Raw genomic sequence first — 22,881 nt, forward strand, 5'->3', positions numbered from 1 at the left:
TGAAAAGTCATATGGCATGCTACTATTGCACGATTCAACTTAAAACAGGTAAGTGCAAGAACTAAATGAAAGAATAAAGGCAATAATATCGAGGGTTTAAGGATTGAGCAGTGATAGGATTAGGGGAATGAGGAATAAGAGAAAGCAGTCGGTGTGCTCAGCAAAGCTGAGACATTATAACAAAACTGTGTGATAATCCACTAGTTAGTACCTCATTCACAATACACCTTAACAGAATTACTATGGAGGGATGAAAAATGGTGTTCTAGAAGATACGGCTTATTAAAGACCATTGCAGCAGCAGGCCTGGGACAAATTTCTGTGAGTTATTAGCCAGTAAATAACCAGACGAGGCCTCTACAAAAACCGAGGGTCTTGTCATCACCCTTAGTCACTTAATATAAATACAAGGTATGGCCCCTACTCATGAAGATACCCCACATGGCGTGAAGACATCGAGGAGTAAATCTTAGGCCAATTGGAGATGAAAAGACATCAGTGGCCTGACACAACATGGATTGCTTTGTGCTGCTGTTTGGACCTACCAGGAAAGATCTGTCAAGAGGAGATGAAGCTTATGAGTCAATCCAACTAAGCAGTCCACACTGTCATCGGTAGCATAGGATGTGTCGAACGGGACACTAAGTTTACAAGATGCTTTTCTGTTGGATGTGAGCAAAAAGTTGTTTTTAACACGTCTAAATATTTGAGAAGTGAAAAGAAAGGATTACTTTTAAAAAATACTTAGTGTATATGTGTGTATTGGGATGTGTTGTGATATGTGCACCTGAATACAGGCACCAGTGGAAGTCAAAGAGGATGCTAGATTCCCTCTAGCTGAAATTACAAAAGGTTTTTTTTTTTCTTCCATCCAAATGTGGATTCTGGGACCAAACTTGAGTCAACTGCAAAACCAGAGTCATCTCTTCAGTCCTATTATATAATCTTAACATGTAAAAATTGTGATTCCAGTTGTAACATTCATAAAACTTTAATGGATCATGCCCAAATTCATTTCTTTTCATATCCCATGCCTCTATGGATGTTTTTTTATTTTAAATTTTTTTTTCTTTTTTTTTTTTTACTGAAAAAAATTTTTCCGCCTCCTCCCCGCCTCCCATTTCCCTCCCCCTCCTCCTGCCCCTCTCCCCCTCCCCCCACTCCTCTTCTCCTCCCTCTCCAGTCCCAGGAGCAGTCAGGGTTCCCTGCCCTGTGGAAAGTCTAAGGTCCTCCCGCCTCCATCCAGATCTAGGAAGTTGAACATCCAAACTGTCTAGGCTCCCACAAAGCCAGAACCTGAAGTAGAATCAACACCCCGTGCCATTGTCCTTGGCCTCTTGTCAGCTCTCATTGTCCGCCATGTTCAGAGAGTCCGGTTTTATCCCATGCTTTTTCAGTCACAGTCCAGCTGGCCTTGGTGAGCTCCCCATAGATCGGTCCGACTGTCTCATATGCTATTATAACAAAGTTGAGTAATTTTCCAGAAATATTTGACTCTGAAATCCTAAAATAGCTACACCATTGTTCCTTACAGAAAGCTCCAGAACCCCCACCCCACCTTGACTAGTAATTCTGGATTGTTTGTTCAAACTCTTGTCATTTGCAGTTGACATTTCATTGAGTTTGTTCAACAGAAAGGGAAGCTGATATGCAAACCCTGCTGTGGAAGCATTTTATGTTTTGACTTATTTCTGCTGGTGAAAAAAAAAACCCAGAACAGAAACATCAAAGTCTTTAGGTTTCCTTTTATTATGTATTTACAAGGTAGCCTCTCTATCCCTAGTTTTCCAAACAATACCTAGATTTTGTTTACAGAAAAACGTCTTCCCAGAAATATTGTCAACATTCCATCAATTATTGTCTTAGATTCCAAATATTGAGGAATTCATATGGGCTGATTTTTAATCTAACATGCCAGCCACACTGTTGAATGATATCACTTCCTTTTCAGATAATTATTTTATTCCTCAAAATAAAACATATATCATGAAAAACTTATGAGAACAACTCCCAGAGTACATATAAGCACAAACAGCTTGAGTCAATTTGCCTAGAAGAACCTTGAAAGAAGCCATAAAACTCTTATTTCATATGGACTACACTGCATTTAAAAGTTTCTCTTCGAGCTCAACAAAAATCAATAAAAAAAAGAAAGAAAAAAGTTTCTTCTTAAACATATGTTTCTCTAGTGTAGTATTACATTTAAAAGTAAATTTGCTGGGTAACTTAGATACTTTCAAGTAAATGATTTGTGAATCAGGTCCAAGTGTTAATCCAAGCTTTAATATTTCTAATTAATTAACTTTGGCGACAGCAGCAATAAGCTGCAATGCAAGGGATTACTGAATGACTTATCGGAGAATAAAACAAACCCATTATTTGAACAAAATATCTTGAAAATGGTCACCTGAAACCTACGACAGCTTTGGAGCACGTTAATATAAAAATCATTCTCAAAAGCCTTTTAATTCCCTTAAGGTGCTAAAACCCACTCGGCTTTAAAGAAAACCACAAACTTTAAATACGTGGAGATTAAGTTCCTTGTCTCAAACACATACCAGCCTTTCTAGTGTTTGAACAGCTACTGAAGTAGAATGCTTATTCAAAATAGGGTAGACCTCACTTTCTAAAGGAAAGTGTGTTGACTGAGTTGAATAATTTCTGTGTTCTTTAATTCTTTCTCTCCCATCCTTCTTTCTTTTCTTTCTCTTCCTTCCTTCTTTTCTTTTTTCTTTTATTTATTTACTAACAATCTTTTCTCATTTTACATACCAATCCCAGTTCCCATTCATTCTCCTCTTTCCAATCCTGTCACCTGACACCCATGCCACCCCTATCCACTCCTCAGAGTGTAAGTCTTCCCATGTGGTGTGAACAAACTCAGGTACATCACTTTAAGGCAGGACTATGCAGATCCCCCTATATCTAGGCTAAGCAATGTATCCCTCCAAAGAGTATGGGCTCCCTTATGCACTAGGGATAAATCCTGGTCCCACGGAGAGTGGTCCCACAGACTGCTTCGGTCACACAACTGTCATCCACATTCAGAGAGCCTAGTTTGGTCCTATGCAGGTTCCCCTGCTCTCAGTTCAGAGTCAGTGTGCTTCCATTAGTTCAGGTCAGTTGTTTCTGTGGGTATCCCCATCGTGATTTTGACCCCATTGCTTATATTATCTCTCCTCCCTCCCTTCCTCTGGACTCCGGCAGCTTAGCCCAGTGCTTAGCTGTGGATCTCCGAATCTCTTTCTGTCAGTTCTTTGACGAATGTTCTATGATGACAATTGAGGTAATCAGGCACCTTCTCCATCATTGCTTATGATATTAGTTGGTATCATCATTGTGAATTCCTGGGAATTTCCCTAGTGCCAGGTTTCTTGCAAGTCCCATAATATCTCCCTCAATCAAAATATCTCCTACTGTCTTCCTCCATCTCAGCCAACCCACTCCCTCATGTTCTCAACCCCCTCCCATTCTCCCCTCCCCCTTCTCTTCTGTCCTCCAATTTCTCCCCATGCTTCCAATTTTCTAATGAGATCATGTCTATTTACCTTTTCCAGAAGAATTCATGTATATGTCTCTTAGGGTTTCTTTGTTACCAAGCTTCTCTAGGATCATACATTATAGACTGGTAGCCTTTTGCTTTATGTCTAATATCCACTTATGAGAGAGTACACATTGTGTTTGTCCTTCTAGGTCTCAATTACCTCACTCAGGAAGTTTTTTTTTTCTTGTTCCATCCATTTGCATGCAAATTTCAATATGTTATATTTTTCTGCTGAGTAGTACTTTATTGTATAACTCTACTGCATTTTCTTCAACTATCATTTAGCTGAGGGGCATTTAGGTTGTTTCCAAGTTCTGGCTATTACAAATAATACTGCTATGAAAAAGTTGAGCAAATGTCCTTGTGATATGAATGTTCATCTTTCAGGAATATGCCCAAAATGGTATTGCTCGGTCTTGAGGTTGATTGATTCCCTATTTTCTGAGAAACTGCCATACAGATTTCCAAAGTAGCTATAAACCTTTGCACACTCACCAACAATGGAGGAGTGCTCTCTTCAGTCCTTTCAATTCATGTCTGTATTTCACAGTTCCTCTTTTGGATCAATCTTTGCAGTTGCTTTCTGTGTCTTAGGAAGAGGCTTTTCGTACACTCTGTGTAGTCACTGTCTGGGTCTCAGCGAGGCACTGATGACTCGGGGGATACATGGATTTGGGGGCAGAGCAGATCTTGTACATTGCAGATCCTGATTGGGGGTTGTTGGGACAGCTGCATGCAGGAAGCTTGCCTGCTGACTGGCTAGTGTCACTGAAATAGATGGCAGAGGGGCCTGGTGTATTGCCCTGGGGCCTAAAATCTAGAGATGGGACTGTACAACTGGGCGGTTGGTCACTCACCCCTTGGTCTGTTTTGTATAGTCACAGTCTGTGGCTCTTTCTTCCTTGCTTCCTTCATTCTTGTATCCTTCCTTCTTTCTTCCCTTTCTTTGTTTTTTTCTTTCTTTATACTTTCTTTCTATTGGTTTCTTTATGATATTTTGAACACAACACTGAAATAATTTAATATTTACAGAATAGATATATTAATGGGAAATATTCAAGAAGTTATCCATAACAAAACTTGCATGCAAATAAGCTCATTGTTCCAATGATTTTATATTTACTTTAATTATTTATTTGAGAATATACAGAGAACAGACTAGATTTCTATATACATACAAAGAATCTAGGTAATCTTCATCTGTGTTTGCAATTGTTTTCCATGCTTCTATTGGAAATATTAGTGGAAACTTCTAGTGGTAATGTATTCTCAAATCTTGTCCTGACCTACAGTTAGTTTAAAAAAAAATTGTTTTATTAATAGAATTATTTTATTAAAATAATTATCTCATTAATTATACATTATTTCAAAGCATTTCATTCACTTTTGAAATTAAACTACATAATAAATTTGATAGAGAATTTTTACTTATGCACATGAAATTTTTAAGTTAGTGCTTACTTATGAGAAAACACTTTTGAAAGAATATTAAAAAGTTATTTCCTATGTATTTTGATAATAACACTTAACAAATGTTACTCGTGCAAACAATTTGTGTAAGCTTATGAAAATTGCTCTTTATATTTATAAATATAGAATATTTTAGTAAATATAATATATAGATAAAATTTCTTTTATTGAAAATAGATTTTTTATATGTCATATTCTGATGTATATAGATGTTGGACCCATCAGAAAAGTATTTGAATGAAAACAAATAAGCTGAATGGTATCATGAAAATGCATGCAGTGTAAGGCTCAGATGTATAATTTTATAATAGAAATGAACTATAAGAAATAAGCCCAAGTCAGGAATGAGAAAGAACTTAATGTAACATCAATTATTAGGAAGAAATGACATGAATTTGAAAGAGAATGAAGAGATGTATATGTGAGGGTTTGGAATATATACAGGGAAATGGGTAGTAATGTAATCATATTGAAATTTAAGAACATAATTCAGATTTTTTTAAATGCTGTTAAAAATAAGAAAAACAAAATGTTTCTCAAATGCAGAAGAGTAAAATAAATATGGACCAATTATTTAAGAACTGAACTGTTTATTATAAACACCAAACACAGATTCACAAAGCTTAGGAAATATTAGCTAGGATAGTAGAAAATTTTAGCTCTTTCTGATAATTATAAATCTAAATAATCAATTTTATTTTCTCCTAAATTCTTTCATATATTTAGCATGATAATACTAAAATTATCAGCATGTTCTCTTTTTTTTACATTATATTTTTGTTTTCTGTTTATCATTTTGGGGTGATATATATAAACCAATAAAGTCAAAAATATATAGAACAGAAAAGGTCACTTATGATCCAAACTATTTTCAAACAATATGCATTTGAGTTTTTTCCCAATTTGACTTCAACAGCTAGACAGGACTGCAACTTTAGACAAGTTATGAGGAAATTTAATAAAGAGAACATAAATATGAATTTCACATATACATTACCCATTTTTAAATTCCCAAAGTATATGGTGTTTAAAAAGATACCCTGAAGCAAATGATTTGAAGTCATTTTATATCCTTATGTAAAAACTAACCAGGTTTCATTGATGTTCAAGTATTGTACATGTGTGCAAGAAAAATAGTCCAGTAAAATGATGAGAAGACTTGCAATAGATCAGAGAAAAATGTTTGAGTATCTAAATGTGTCTGTTATTAAGAGAAATCAGAGGATATATATTATATAATAATATAAGTATTATTATATTTATTTAAAAATTATTTTCCTTCATTACTGTCTCTAAATTTCAACACATACCAAGTCTCTTGTTGAATGGTTTGATTTTTTTCTTTCCTTGACATGTGGAATATTACAGATATGTGTTTCTTTTATTTCTTTCTTGCTTTGTGAGGCAATCAGTTCTCTTTCCTTCTTCAGTTGTTTGCTTCTCCATACCTAAAATCCACATGACCACATACAGTGAGTTCCATATTTTACATTGTATTCTTTCACCCAACATAAAAGTCTACACTCAGATGATGTGCAATTTAAAGTGATAATAGCAAGTTTAAAAATTTCTGTCATTATGATGTCTATTTAGTCAAAAAGAGAATGGTGTTTCTGTGTGTGTGAGAGGGGAAAACCTATACAATTGTGTCTTGCTGTTTGTTGTTTTTGTTATCTAAAGTCGGACAGAATAAAATTTTAAATTTTAAATGACTGTATATTCCCATTATCCAAAAATTCTTTAAAATAAGAATTTTCTCCAAAAAAAAAACAAGTCTTAATATACAAGGATCAGTAACTGCTTCTGTAACACTAAAAATCTTTTGTCCATTTTTGATTAAACATAATACAGACAGATGATCCATGGTATTATATAGTGAAGTCTTAAAGACCGTTGAAGACATTTTGGTAAACACAATAAAACTCATTTTGTTTACTGTTTAATGCTAATTTTGATGAATACTTTATTTATGATAGAATCCTGTTTTATATATGTATGTTCTATGCATGTTTATGTTACTGATTTTTTGAACAATATGCATAAAAGATAGCAGACTTGTTATTCAGCATAGATAATTGAGTTCAGAAGACTGGAATAATAATGTGAACATAATATCCACCAGTGAGGTGGCCTTCAGTCTTCTATTCTTTAATTCCATTATATATAAAGTAGTAAGATGTTAATTACGTAACCTTATTAAAACACTTTTAAATTAACTAATTACAGTTATAATTATTAAGCAGATTAATTAAAAACTAAGAAATAGAAATCATTTTTAAATATTGTAATATTACAATATTTATTATTTATTTGTGTTCTTTCTTTACTAATTAGATTTATATATTAATTAATAGTTACTAAGTCAGATATTTTATTATTATGGATAAAATATTTCAGCAAATGAAGATTTTTAGAGCAAAATTAGTTGAAGATTGGAGTTATTCAAATTGATGACTTGACAAACCTTATTGAAAATCAACAGTCATAATTGTAATCATTAATTTATAATTTAACCTTCTATGGAATACAAATAACTTCCTCACAGTTCTCAGTCTGCTGTCTGACAGTTGTGCTATAATATAGAAATATAGGATGCATCTATTAACATCATTAAGAACTGTCTTCACTATGATCAGCAAGTCTGTAAATACTTACATAGAAGTCTTTGCAGCATAAGAATTTTAGGGCAACCTTTATTAATCTCAAATCCCAAATATATTGAGTTCAAACTGGGGAAAATATCTCATGGCCACTGTGCATATGATTTTACTGTGCCTTTAGTTATTATTTTGTTCTATTTTAGATTAGTCTGTATTTGTTAGAAAAGTTAGTATGCTTTGTGGTGGCCAATACAATAAACTGAACTTACCCTTTTTGGTTCATAAAATATTTACCATGTTCTAAAATCTCAAAATATTTTACTTTATTATTTTAAAAAATACAATTTCTCTAGTTATTGGAAAATGAGAAAAAGTCTCTTACTTTGAAGTGAATTATGAGAGCAAGCATTTTAAATTTATATTTTGTAATCTATAATACTGAATTTCACCTAACGTTTTATCTTCCTTTGTAACTGTCATTGTATTAATAAGAGTTATATTCAACATACCTTTTCTTCCTCAAAAAGAATCTGTCTAATCTGAAATAATTACCTATAATACACACACACACACTCTCACACATACTGAAAACATACTTTTAATGATAGCTCCTTGAGGATTCACAACAAATGCTACACATTTGAATTATAATTTAATTCTCTTTACTAGTATTTCATACATATCATTTCTTTACATTCTTACTTATACCAGAAATAAAATAAGAAAGGCTTCTTACAGAGAAAAGTCGATGACACAATTACCGGAATTTCAAGACAATTTTCTGGGAGCGGAGCATTGACTGCCCCATATGAAAAGGCACTATGCTATATCGTAGGCCATCGGGCTTTTTCCTGTACAGTTTTCTGTGCACAGTAAATGACTAAAGTCATGAGCTAACACAGAGGTTGAAAATGATGGTCCATTCATGTTAGGAGAATGAAGAGTTTCTGATTACCTTAATGTTTAGCCAAGACCATGCACTCTTTGTTGAAAATACAGCGTCTCTAATGGTTAGAAAACATTCTCTTTAACCACGGCAGAAGAAACAATTCTGATGCTTTACTCAAGATGCTTTCCAAGGAATGGGAATTATTTTATAGGCGATAAATAGTAAATTGTGTTGTGATAATGTGAATAAAGTTTAAGTAAATGGTTGTAATGTCTTCAAATGAATTTTTAACTATCATATTCATAGTACATAATGTAATTCCTCTAAAGAGAAAGCAGAATTTGGCAGGAGACACTGACATGGAATCCCAGAACTTAAGAGGTGGATGCCGAAGGATCAGGAATTCAAAACAATCCTCATCTATTGTGGGGAATTTAAGACTAGTCTGGCCTACAAGAGCTAGTTCCAGGACAGGCTCCAAAACCACAGAGAAACCCTGTTTCGAAAAACCAAAAAAAAAAAAAAAAAAAAAAACAAGTCTGACCTTTGGGAGGCACTGCCTCAAACAGATGACAACATCAACACACACACATACATACACACACAAATTCATAGCACAAATGAAGTTTTTCCTTTTTCTCTTTATTTGTTTCTTTATTGTTTGTGTGGTGGAGCCTGCTCACATGAAACATTTGTACTCAATTGCCCACTCTTGGTTAAAATTATATCAATAGCTAAAAGCTTCTTGAGACTTTAAGGCTAAAAGTAATTAGAATTGTAGTAATCTATATATAACTTCCAATCTCTTAATAATGAGAAAATGTATTAAGAAGAGCTTGCTTTTAGATTTTAGTTTTCTTTGGCATACTGTCACTATTCCTAGTATGCCAACTAGTATGCCAATCAAAACAGGAAATTTATTTCAGGAAAGCAGGAAGCACAGTCTTTGATTATTTTGACTGCAATTATTATATATTAAAATAGAAGGCAGGAAATGAATTTTAATTTTCATCTATCTCTTTTACTTTTTTGACATCATTATTGTTGATCTAGTATATAAACACATTTGACATTTCCACATACTAACATAAAACAATTGGATTTTTGTAACTAACAAAAGAAAATTCCTTAGATAAAAAAGGAAGGTACAAAATATAAAGTCACAATACAATTACTGTACTAATATGTATCACAAATAATATAAACTCACGTAATATTAATAGTGAGAGCTCACCTAAGCACCAGCATATGCGCACACATACATGATGTGATATGTTAAATATAAGTTTTTAAGTCATGTACAGAAGTCATGCAGAGGAAACCTGATTTTGTGGTTGTAAAAAGTATAGAAGCTAAGTAATTTGATTTTGTGAAAAGGACACTAGAAACCAAGAAGGAAATGACACTGAATCTCTAAAGAAACTGTTCCTCAGACTGATCTGACCAAAACTTAATAAATTTAAAGTGTTCTTCAGAAGATGAAATATATAAGGAGACTAAGGCAAAAATAAATGTTTACTATTTCATATATTCTTTATTTTAAAAATAATTAGTTATTCTTGTAGAAATTGTTTTTCTCAACAATTATATGACTGTAGTTGATGATGTAATAGTACTATTTAAAAATCTTAGGCAGTAATTTTCAAAAAAAAGATGTTTTCAAAGAAAAACAATCAACTCTATTTCAATTTTCCAGATTTATTTAATGTGAAATTTGCATATATTAAACAAATATATATTCAGTCCATGAAGTCTAATAGACTTACATACTTAAAGGATGTATCCATCTACATGTAGATTGTACACAGTCTTCTGGATCCAATGGAACACAAAGTTCATGAGACTGTATGACTATCCTATGGGAAAGTTGTGAATATCCAAAGACAGCACATGGGCAAGATATCTGAATAAATTCTTCAAACTAGAGGACTTATCTTGTAAGGAGATACAAAAAGTTATCAATTTCAATAGCATTTAGTGATATACATAAATCAAATTCTATTTGACGCAATAATATAAGCAGAAATTGTTAACAATGTTTTGTTTTATAGAACATGAGAAACAACTGTGTGGTGGTGGTGCATGCCTTTAATTCCAGCACTGGGGATGTAGATGTAGGTGGATCTCTGTGAGTTTGAGGCCAGCCTGGTCTACAAGAGCTAGTTCCAGGACAGCTAGAGTTGTTACACAAAGAAACCCTGTCTCAAAAAACCAAGATAATAATAATAATAATAATAATAATAATAATAATAATAATAAAACAAAAATATTTGCACAAACTTGACAGGGATGTTCATAACGCAAATCCATTACTTTCTTATTTTGAAGGCTTATCTCAATTCACATAAACAGTTTTGTTCATGTAAAGGTTTTGTATCTCCCAGTTAATACCCCAAAGACATAATCATCTATGATTCTATTCCTTCATGTATAACAAGCAATGGCATTTAGACTTTCTGAATTATACCCTGGGAAATTATTAGATTTAGCAGTTAGAGACAATTGTTTCATAAAATAAAGTAAAAATTTCATAATAAAAAGTCTAATTGATGCCGGGCGGTGGTGGCGCACGCCTTTAATCCCAGCACTCGGGAGGCAGAGGCAGGCGGATCTCTGTGAGTTCGAGACCAGCCTGGTCTACAAGAGCTAGTTCCAGGACAGACTCCAAAACCACAGAGAAACCCTGTCTCGAAAAACCAAAAAAAAAAAAAAAAAAAAAAAAGTCTAATTGATGCAAATAAATATACATATATATGCATTTATATACAAGTACACACACATATATGTATATGTTTATATTACTGACACTCTGGAACTTCAGCATATTATTCTTACTTTTAGTTTTCCAAAATGAAGAGTTCTATATAATGGTCTATTAATGCTCATATCCTTTCTCTGAGATTGAGTCTTACCTCTTCAAATAACTGTGAATAGACTTAGTTTCTTAGACTTTGCATACTTTCACCATGAATTGTCCCTTCTTTTTTATTTCTTCTGTAAATTTCTGTAGAAGAACTTTTGTTTTCATCAATTATCTGTAAAAGTTGATCAAGTCCTTCTCCCATATTGAGGATAGGTGGACACTGAAAACACCTTCCTCCCACAACTTCCTTCCTCATTGGTGGCTCAATTGGACAGATGAGAACACTAAAATTAGTTAAATTGAAACTTTAACATGTGTAATAGAAATATAGTACAGGGAAAACACGTATATAACCTGATTTCTAGACTATAAAAACCTCTCAGGATCACACCACAACCATACTTGTACATATAGGTACAAAATAGTGTTCTGGGATCTGTTTTAAGGAACATTGTTGCTCTATTCAGTATAGCTCAAATATTGCTGTAAATAAAATTATTTTACAATCTATGTATTAACAGATTATTTTGTTCAACATTTCAAAATTTATTTAAAAATATTTGTCTGTGACCGGTGGAGTGTGAACTATTTTCTGTACTCTACAATGTAACATAGAAACTAACAGAGAGTGGATTGGATTGATGGTTAGCTTTTTAAGATGCTGTCTTTTGTGTACTTTATATGATAAACATCTCATTTGCAATGTTTTAACTTAAAACGAACTACTTATATATTTTACAGCATATTTTTTTATTTTTCCAGATTTTAAGATTTCAGTGTCTTCTAAACTTGGTTTTACTTTTAAGTAAATAATAGAATTCACTGTTTTCCTTTTAAAAATAGTTGTTGATTTTGAAGAAAAATATACTACTTTTTAATAGTATGACAGTGCTTACCATACCATAATATATAATGCAAACCTTAACTGGTGGAGCTTTTAAGATATACTTTATATTGCATAAAGAATTAAATTCTCATAAGAATATTGTAAAATTGTGTAATGTTAATACATAGCTGGAATATCAAAATATATCTGAATAATAAAACAACTAGCTTAGTATTTTTATTCTTACAATAATAGTCATTGAAGCACCATTCATATTATACCAAGAAGTATTTTATTTGCAAAGATCTGGCTTTACAGTTTATAAGTTGGAATAGTGGCTTCGGGAAAATATTATCTATTCTGAGATTCTATGAAATAGCATCAATTTACAAATCGGAAAGTATAATTTAATAAGAGGGATTTATTTTGGTATTTATGACCTAACCAGTCATCTTGATAATAATCTTATGAAAATTTGAATAAGAAAATTAACCTCCTTGAAATGGAAAATAAATATATTTAGTGAAAAACAGAGACACCATGTAGAAGTCCAAAGTAGCAGTTGACCTATGAAAGCTTTAGTTCCTTCTGGATGAGAATCTAGGGCATAGAAGAAGATGGAATTGTAGGATTCTTGGCTCTCCCAAATGTACTGTATGTTATTCTGTTGGATGTGAATAACAAACCTTTCTGTGGTTTCCAACAATGCCTTCAGGGATATGATCGAGGATGGCTATGTAAAATATCTCACAGATGCTTTATTCCATTAACATTTGCAAAATTTGGGTTTCATCCTCAAGAGCCTTCTGTTTTGTTTAGGGCAAGATAGGGTAAATGTTGGAGCAATCTCATTAGCATCAAAAAATACCAAGTTGATCGAATAGTAATTCAAAAGCAAACACACATGGTCCTGTTACAGAGTTACCTACAATTTACTCTGATGCTCAACTGGTGAAAACCATGCTCTTCAATTATAAGTTCAAGTCTGTTTTTTTATCTCTCTGAAAAATCATAATTCTTCTTATTCTAAGTAGCATTATTTAAAATATTTATTTAACACATTGCCAATACATTTCACATAATTGGCTTCAGTTTTCTAAGGAAAAATCATTTTACTGTTGAAGTTCATCAAGCACATGATATAAGCATTTTCATCATATGCTAGTTATGTATATTCTAAAGGAACTGTGTTTTCATTGGGACAATTTTATTAATATCAACTCAACAAGAGGACAAGGATAAAAACCCTTTTTATGTCAACATAAATCTTGAGACAGAATATCCTTGGTTTTTGCCTCCTGTGACTATGATTTATTTGGCACTAAAACACATGAAAATTAAAAAGTTCTCATTCACATTTCAAGTTCTGCAAATAACCAATATGAAGTAACATTAAAATAAGCTAAATTGTGTAACCACTTTTTTTTTTTTGTTTTCTTGATTTTCGAGACAGGGTTTCTCTGTGGCTTTGGAGCCTGTCCTGGAACTAGCTCTGTAGACCAGGCTGGTCTCGAACTCACAGAGATCCTCCTGCCTCTGCCTCCCGAGTACTGGGATTAAAGGCGTGTGCCACCATCGCCCGGCAACACGTATTTTTTTTATAACACTGCTTTGTTCACTTTTATTGGTAAATGTATTGGATGGAACATACCATCTTGAAATGTTTGAGCACTACTATGTAGTGGCAAAGTTAGTCCAAGTCCCTTAATTTGGCCACTTACAATTGAATGGAGTTCAAACATCAACAGTGATCTATTTCTTCTGGAAAAGAAATTAATATTTAGCATGATTATCTTTATGTTTAATTGTGAAAATTCAGGTGATATATTTAATATACTTCTTTGTAAATAATATGACTACAATGGTAGTAAACTGTACAGATAACAATTTTAATTGAATGTGCTCTTTAATTGCTATATGCATTTTCAAATATAAGCAATAAATTTTAATAGAAACTACAGTGTTATTTATTAATTTTCAATATTCATTTTTGTTCTTTTTAAAATTATAATGTATTTGAGAATTTCAAACAATACATTTTTTCTTTTCTACCTGATTCCTTCCACATTCGCCACCACCTAAATACCCAAGTCCAAATATGTACTGGTCAACGACTGAGCATGGGAAATGAATTGGAGTGTTGTTGTTATGCTCAGATCACTTTATAAATGACAAGTAATTTTTTTTTGCTCAGGAACTGTCAACTGTGAATCGCATCTTGACTTTTATGTGGCTTTGTGTCTACTTCCTTATCTGCATGTGATACATAAGTCATAACAATATAACATACAGAAGTTATAAACTATTGTAAACTTTCCTGTATGCTGGACCATTTATTCATGCTTTAGTGTAGTAGGGTTTTGTATTGTAACCTCAATATAAATTAATAAGCAAATATTTCATCAGAATCTAACTTAGTAACAGAATGATTGATGTTCATTTTTTCTTACATATACCAATTTTATTTCCCTTAAATACTTTTAGTAGGCACTTTCTATAGTGAGTTTCATGTATTCAGACTCTTGCTATGTTTTCTTTGTTTTTTTATTTTCTTTTGGTAAGATATATCACTCATATATTTAAGTGTTTTGAGGTACATGGTAGAAAATTTGGGTATATGCCTCTCTTTTTCAAATAATACATCAAATACTGGTCTACCAATATTCACCCAAATGTATTTTTAGCTTATTTATAAAAATCAGGTGTCTCTAGGTATGTGGCTTTATGTCTGTGTATTCAATTTTCTGTCAGTGATCAATGTGTCCATTTTTTATGTCAATACAATGTTGCTTTTACTACTATAGCTCAATAATACAATTTGAGATAAAGGATGGTGATAGTTCCAACATTCTTTTATTATTCAACATTATTTTTACCATTCTTGGGTTTATAAATGTAGCTAAAATTGGAATTTTGCATTCTGTGAGGAACTGTGTTGGAATTTTGATGGAATTTGCTATGAATTTGTGGATTCCTTTTAGTAGGATGGTCATTCTTAAAATAGTAATCTTACTGATTGATTCATGAGCATGGGAGATCTTCCCATCTTATGTTAGTTTCCCTAATTTCTTTCATACGTATCTTAAAGTTTTTACCATGCTAATTTATCACCTGCTTGGTCAGAGTTACCCAATGATGTTTTATGTTTTTTGAGGCTATTGTGATTTCTATTTCTGTTTGTTATTAGTATATAGGGACAACTGATTTTATGTGTTAATTTTATATCCTGCTACTTTGCTGAAAAGGTTTATCAGCTGTAGATGCTTCCTTGCGAACTTTTTCAGTCCTTTACGTATATATACATATTTCACCAGCAAATGATATTTAGCTTTTAACTTACTAACTGGATTATTGTAATCTCTTTCAGTTGTCTTATTTCACTAAATAAGATGTCAAGTATATAGTGAATAATTATAGAGCAAGTGGATAATCTTGTTTTGTTACCTATTTTAGTGGAAATGCATTTAGTTTCTCACTATTTAGTATAATGTTGTATATAGGATTGATATAAACTGCTTTTATTACGTTGCAGTTCATCTCTTACATCCTTAGATGTTTCAGGATTTATAGTGCAAATGAATATTATAATTTGTCAAAGGTCCTTTCTGCATCGAATGAAATAATCATTTTTTCAGCCTTCACTATACTGTTTTCTAAAAGACAAGTATTCTGCCAACAGTGGAAAGACCATGATTAGTTTAGGTATACTATCTTACAGGTTGTAGACCAAGCCATTAACCCCCAGATAATACCCCATACATGTCATTGAATTGAGCAGGTAGGTTGATTGCAGCTGAACAAATTCACATAGAACCAAGTACCATTCCATCAATATCCCAAGACTCATCTTCCCACTTCCAATATAATATTGAACACACTGAAAAGTTTCATATACCTAGGGGGGATAACTTTTTCACAAACTGTGAAATTATTAACATGAGCACAACAAAACAACAGAGATGAACAAAACCAACAATATAAGAAAGAAGAGAATAAAATCCAAAGACGTAAAGATTTATAAAGTTCACTGGGTAGATCCCAAATTTAAAAGTCACAATGAAATTATTACAGAATACAATGAGATGAGAATAAAATAATTTGTATTACTCACTCAACAAGGTGAGATAATAGAAGAAGAGTAAAAGAAAAATCTTGGAAATAAAAATATTAATGCATAAAATGGCAAATGAAAAAGGAACATGCTGTAAGACAGACCATATGCTATTCTCCATTTCATCCAATATTATTTAAAAAAGCATATCACATATTTTCTTTCATCAAAGCAAATAAATCTATAAATCAAAAATAAATGGGACTTTGGGAATTGTGTCAACACACAGACATTAAGAAATGGTGTTTCTACCAATAGGTGATTAAACAGAATAAAAAATTATGGACAAATAAAAAATGGAAACCCAAATATCAAAACCTATAGGAAACACCATGAGCTGCATTGAATAAAAAGTTTATATCAAGAAGTAGCAATACAAGAAGAGTATGAATAAAAATATTTTAAAAGAAAGCCTTAGAATACATACAAAGAATCACAAAACAATCACAAACCAAATTTAAGATTTGCAGAAGAAAAGAAGAGGAATACATAAGAGGAATATTGTATTTTAGAGTAAGCATTTTAAATGCAAAAAATTGATGTAAATACCAATGTATTTGAGATCTTGCAAAAATAATTAATTTTGAGAGACTCAATTAATCAAATATTAATCAAGAAGAAATTTAAAAACCTGAACTAATGTGAAAAACTACAAAAATTAAATTACTAAAACAAAATGAACCAGCCAAAAAAAAAACCCTCAAACTATAGTTTTTGCTGATGTTTCTGTAAGGTATTTAGTAAATTAACTAATAATAATTATCAAAAGATTCATAAGAACTTTATCACCACGATCTATGGGCAGAAGTTAATCAAATTCCAAATATAATGTTATTTATTCCCTCATTTGAAAAACTTTTTCAGAACAAAGATAAGACAATGAAATAAACAGTATTCAAATAGGAGAACTGAAATAAAATTTGGTCTCTATGCATGTTACTTAGTTTTACAGTGCTAAAGACTCCAAGAAAGATTGTTATAGACTAAAAAGTGAATTCAACAAAAGTTGCAATGCAGTTTTATCTTAAAAATATTAGCACTTCTATAAACAAGTACTGTACTATATAAATTAAGACCAAATAATTGATTGAACTTATGATAATGTATACAAACTTTCCATCAATAAATTTTACCTCAAACTTAAATTTATTTATGCTTAAATCTACTTGGTATGAATGAATAAATGGAATGTTCCCATGTTAACAATTAGACTAATTCTATTATTCCCAGAAATTTATAGATTCAGGTGAGATTCTATTGAACTATAAGTGATATTTTTCAGAAATAGAAAAACAATACTTAATTTTGCATAGAACAATTAAATATAAAAATGTCATGACAAATGAGCAAAGATTATAAACAGAATCCTTGTGTTATAATTACTCAAGTTTTAAGTTTTAGTAATGAAATAACATTTCAAGTCATTAAAATAGACTCAAAGGCCAATTAAGCAAAAAATTGAAAAATCAGTTTTCTCATCTTTGTCAATTGATCTTAAACAACAGTGCTATGAAAACATACTGGGATCAAAATGATACAAACAAATTTGATGTACAGTGATTCAAGGACAAAGCTGAGTCTATATCTTTCATTCTATTTATAAATTCAAAATGAATCCAAAGCTTAATTATAAATGTTGAAACTGACACAAGGAAACAAAAGAAGAATGGTCCCTGGCACAGGGATAGATGAAGACAATTTCCCCCATACACATGCAAACATGTGCACACACATGAACACACACTCACATGGTTTTGAGCTTTTCTTTAACCACAGTTTCTTTTGTGGCCATTTTTCTAAACCATATTGATAAATGCAGAATGGGTATTGCAATTAACACTAAATAGGACTTATTGCCTTTCCACAGTAGATATTATCTGTCCTCAGAGGACTTTCCCAGATACACAGACCACCTTACACACAAACCAGAATAGATGTACATTTTTTGAGTTAACTTGATGATTATTGGATGACTCTTATAGAAGAATGGCTGATTAACATTGCTTGCTTCTCCTCAATTATTCAAGAAAAAATGTGCAAAGAGAAAACATTACTTTTAAATAGCATTACAATGCATTTGATGTAGACATGGGTAGAGGTATACCATCATTCGATTAGAACCATTTGTTGCTTGTTTTAATTATAACTGTATTCAAACTCTAAAAGATGAGGTATTAGTGAAGAAAGCTGCATTTTTGCTGAAAGTCTGAAGAGCTGCAGTTCACCAGTGCAGGCAACGGGTCAGACAAGATGCTGCTGTTCTGGTGACAGGAGTGTTCCCAGCATCTTTTTTGCCATATCAATGGATCATGTCAATATCCAGAATCAGGAGAATGTCTGAGCTCAGTAGCATCCCTTTTTTCTCCATGATAATTAGTACAGTATCCCAGCATGTCATTGGCCCACCTACATTTAGAACATGATTTTCTCAGTTTGTCCTTCCAGGAAACACCCTCTCAGACACAAAGAAAGAAGCCTTTCTAATGCCCTCATTATGTATTAATCTAGTAAAGTTGAAAATCAATATGAAAAAAAATCTCTTCCCAGACACTTTCATCGGTGATGAAATTTCATTGGAATTTCAAATGATTGACAAGTTTTATATTCCTTGTTACAAGAAAGTAGCATATTTTAACACTAACATTGAAGGACTAATGGATATTCCACATTACTAAGGTTGTGACCAAGTATTAAATTGAGATCACTTCCATGGTTCCTACCCTGTAAATATTTTATGAAGGTACTGGCTATAACACAGAAAATCTTCTTCATAGTGCTGAGTCAGAGTGCTGTTCTTGGGTAATTCTGCATGCTTATTTGCCGGCTTTTATATAGATGAACAGGGTAACAGCCAAGGTATTTTAGGCTAACTGAGTAATCTAAATGGCATGACAACTTGTGGATCCATAGCAGTGTTATTTGGAGTCACTATACTAACAGCTCTAAGAAAGTTTAGATCATAAGGGAAACTGCATGCTTCGATTTGCTTATACATTTTGGAATCATAAATCCATAAAATATAATGCATTAATGCAAAATGAACAATCAAACTCCTGCAACAATCTCCTACCTGTTTTGTGTATATATTTATTAGCATATTACTCTGTTCTTAAAGAATATAGATTTTTCATGATTAAAATAACACGATGTATATACTGAATTAAATTGTATTTAAACATTTTTTTCTGTATTAAGAGTCACACTGATTCTGAAACCAGGAAGCTGAAAGGAAAAATATTTAAATTAGGTTTATCATACAATTTCAAAAGACCTGGAAACAAAGTTCATTCACACACACACACACACACACACACAGAGAGAGAGAGAGAGAGAGAGAGAGAGAGAGAGAGAGAGAGGCATGCACATACACCTGACTACCACTACTGCCATGAATAACAACAACAAAATATCAAAAATAAAAGTCACTATTTTGAGAGGGGAACAAGGAAAGTACATGGGAGTGGGAGTGGATGGAAAGAGAGAGGCAAAAGTGATGTATTTATATTTTAATTAAAAATAAGTCCTTTCAATATTTTTCCTGTATAAATTCAATTGAAATATTTTTGACTTAAAACATAAATTTACTTCATTTTTCAAACTGGCAATAAAAAATATATACGTAGATCAGTGGACCCAGGTAGAAAATTATACACATGTAATTAAAGCCATCTGATACTTGACAAGCTTACCAAAAATACACTTTGGAGGAAAACACAGAATCTTCAATTAGTGTTGCTGGGAAAATAATATTTTCTCATGCAGAAGAAAGAAATTAAATACACATCTATAACACTTGATACAAATCAAATCCAAATAGATCAAAGACCTCAATGTTAAGCCCCATTGTGCTAGAACACAACAGGGGCATTATCCTTCAAGTTACAGCTGCAGGAAAAGATTTTCTGAATAAGATTCAATTCACTCAGGAATTTAGGCCAACTTGACTATCCTAAATGTATATTCATCAAGTCCTGATACAACCAGTTTCATAGAAATCATACTGTAAAAATTAAAAGAATGTTACTCCGTGTCACCAATTGTAGGTGGTCCTCATTGCACACCTTCTCCAAAATACCAGTCATCTCTATAAAACTTAATCACAAAAAATTGTAATTAAATGACATCATTCATCAAATAGGCTTAATGTGTCAATAGAGCATTATACAAAATGGCAAAATAATATGCATTCTACTGAGCAGCCATTGCATGTGAAAATGATCAATATTAAAACATCATCCATGAAAGAGTAATCTATACATAAATACCCAAATGTATAGTGTATGAATTCTCATATATGATAAAATAATTAATTCTTGACTATATTTATGATGTTGTTTGTTTAACAGAACCTTTGTGTTTAAATAATCCATAGAGGCTCTACAAATTTAGCAAAAAGTGATTTCCCTTTTGATCAATTTCAAGACCTGGATAATGTCCTCCAAGGTGAGATTTTAGTATTGTGTTTCTATTACGATTTCTGTTGTTGTAGATACTTTAATCTTGGAGAATTTCTATTGCCTCTAAACTAATCAGTTAGTTACTTACTTAGGAAGTATAGAGGTAAATTCAGATGTGACTGTTAAGTTTTCTTTACATTTTAAAATTGTTGAGATATAAGCAAGAGATTTTTCTCAAGGCTATCCTATAATTATATATGAAGGTTATATTATCACATGTTTAATTTAATACATTAATATTGAAATATCTAAAATCTTAGAGATCTTCATAAGCATACTGATTATTTACTTGCCTGTGCTCTGAGAATGACAAAAACCTTACTGAGACAAGCCTTAGGTGAACGTGGTCATGTGAGGATGTTTGGAATTTCAAGGTTATTTACAAGGTTGTATTTGGTTACATAATCTGATTTTTATAACTTTAAACAATCTTTTACTCGTCTTTCTTTATGTTGTTCTTCTTCAAAGAAAAAAAGAAAACAATTCTCTAAATGAGTTCTATTGATTAGTTTGAGGAAAAATGAGCTTTTTGGTTTTAGGGCAAAGCAGAAGACTCATTTGTTAAATTAGGCATTTGCCTAATGGTTACAGGAGGATCAGCAAGATTAAGATCATGGATCTTTTCTTGTTGTCAGATAATGTGTTAAATAAAATCAAAGGAGTGATAAACAAGGGTAATTGCAGAGAAAATCATTCCCTTAAGGGGTCAATCTTGACATCTTCTAACTTATAAATTTCCAGAATGGACAATTAAAATAATCCTTAAAAACGTAGACAAAGAAAGAATCAATTTTAATACTTAAAAGAAAAGATCAAAATCATCTATGCAAAAAATTACCTATGGAACCATTTAGATGCGTCTTTTGAAGCTATTTGAGGTAATAACAAATGTCTTTCTTGGACACAGAACCCCATTGTTACCAGGACACAGCCAATTGTGTTTGAAAGTGGAAGGATCGCATCACTACCAAATCTGCTATCATTTTAAGTATTAAATTTTAGTAATTAGTTTAAAATGTCTTGAACATCCATCCCAGCAGGCTTGATGCAGGTACCCTTCAGTGTACATAAAGCAATCAATTTTATCCACTATATAAACAGAACAAATCACAAGAAACACATTGTCATCTCACTAGTTTCAGAAAAAAAAAAAAGACCTTTGATGATATCTAACACTGTTTCATTATAAAGTTATGGAGAAACTATGGAGACAATGGGCATATCTACAACAGATATATTTACAATTTTCAACAAGCTCATCAACATAAACAGAAAGAGACTCAAAACATTTCCATTAATGGGGCGAGGCAGGGAGGGGAGCACATAACATCAGAAACAAGAAAAGATCACCTATTCTCTCCATATCTACTCAACACAGTACTTGAAGTCTTAGCTAATAAAAGATGAAAAATGAAAGATATTAAGATAATATACTTAGGAAGCTAGAATTAAAGCATCATTTTCCGATTATATGATAGTATATATAAATGACCTAAAAAGTATACCCAGAAGCTTCTACAGTTGATAAACACATTCAGCAAAGTATTAGGATATAAAATTAACATAAAAATCAATAGTGTTCCTACATAAGCAGGGGAGGGACCAATAACACTAAAGTTGTTTTGAAGACATAGAAACCTGTTATAGAAACTTCCAGAACTATATAAATATATGAAAGTAATTTTAAAGCAGTTATCACATTATTGAGGACACAATGTACCATTTAGACACATGTATAAACATCTAAACTATCTGTCATGTTGTTTTTGCATATATAAATTCTTTTTGGAATATTTGTCTCCCTCTCATTCATCACTTTATCATTGTATACACTTTTTGACCTCAACACATGCATTTTTACTTTCTCTGTCATACAGTAATCAGAAGTATCATCATTGCCTCTTTCATCACGCCTGTGGTGATTTTTCTCAGTCCATACGTTTATACGGTTGGTTCTATTATGTATTACTTTATCAGCTAATACATAAAAAATATCCTGTCTGTTCCCACGTCACCTTGCCTGTATTTTCTGAATGATATTTTTATAGATAAGAAAATTAGCCTCTAGAGTGTTTGGTGTACTGTATTTCAGACTGTTATAGAACTCTAGATGAGAGAGAT

This window comes from Chionomys nivalis, chromosome 24, assembly GCF_950005125.1.
Source record: "Chionomys nivalis chromosome 24, mChiNiv1.1, whole genome shotgun sequence".
NCBI classification, from domain to species: domain Eukaryota; kingdom Metazoa; phylum Chordata; class Mammalia; order Rodentia; family Cricetidae; genus Chionomys; species Chionomys nivalis.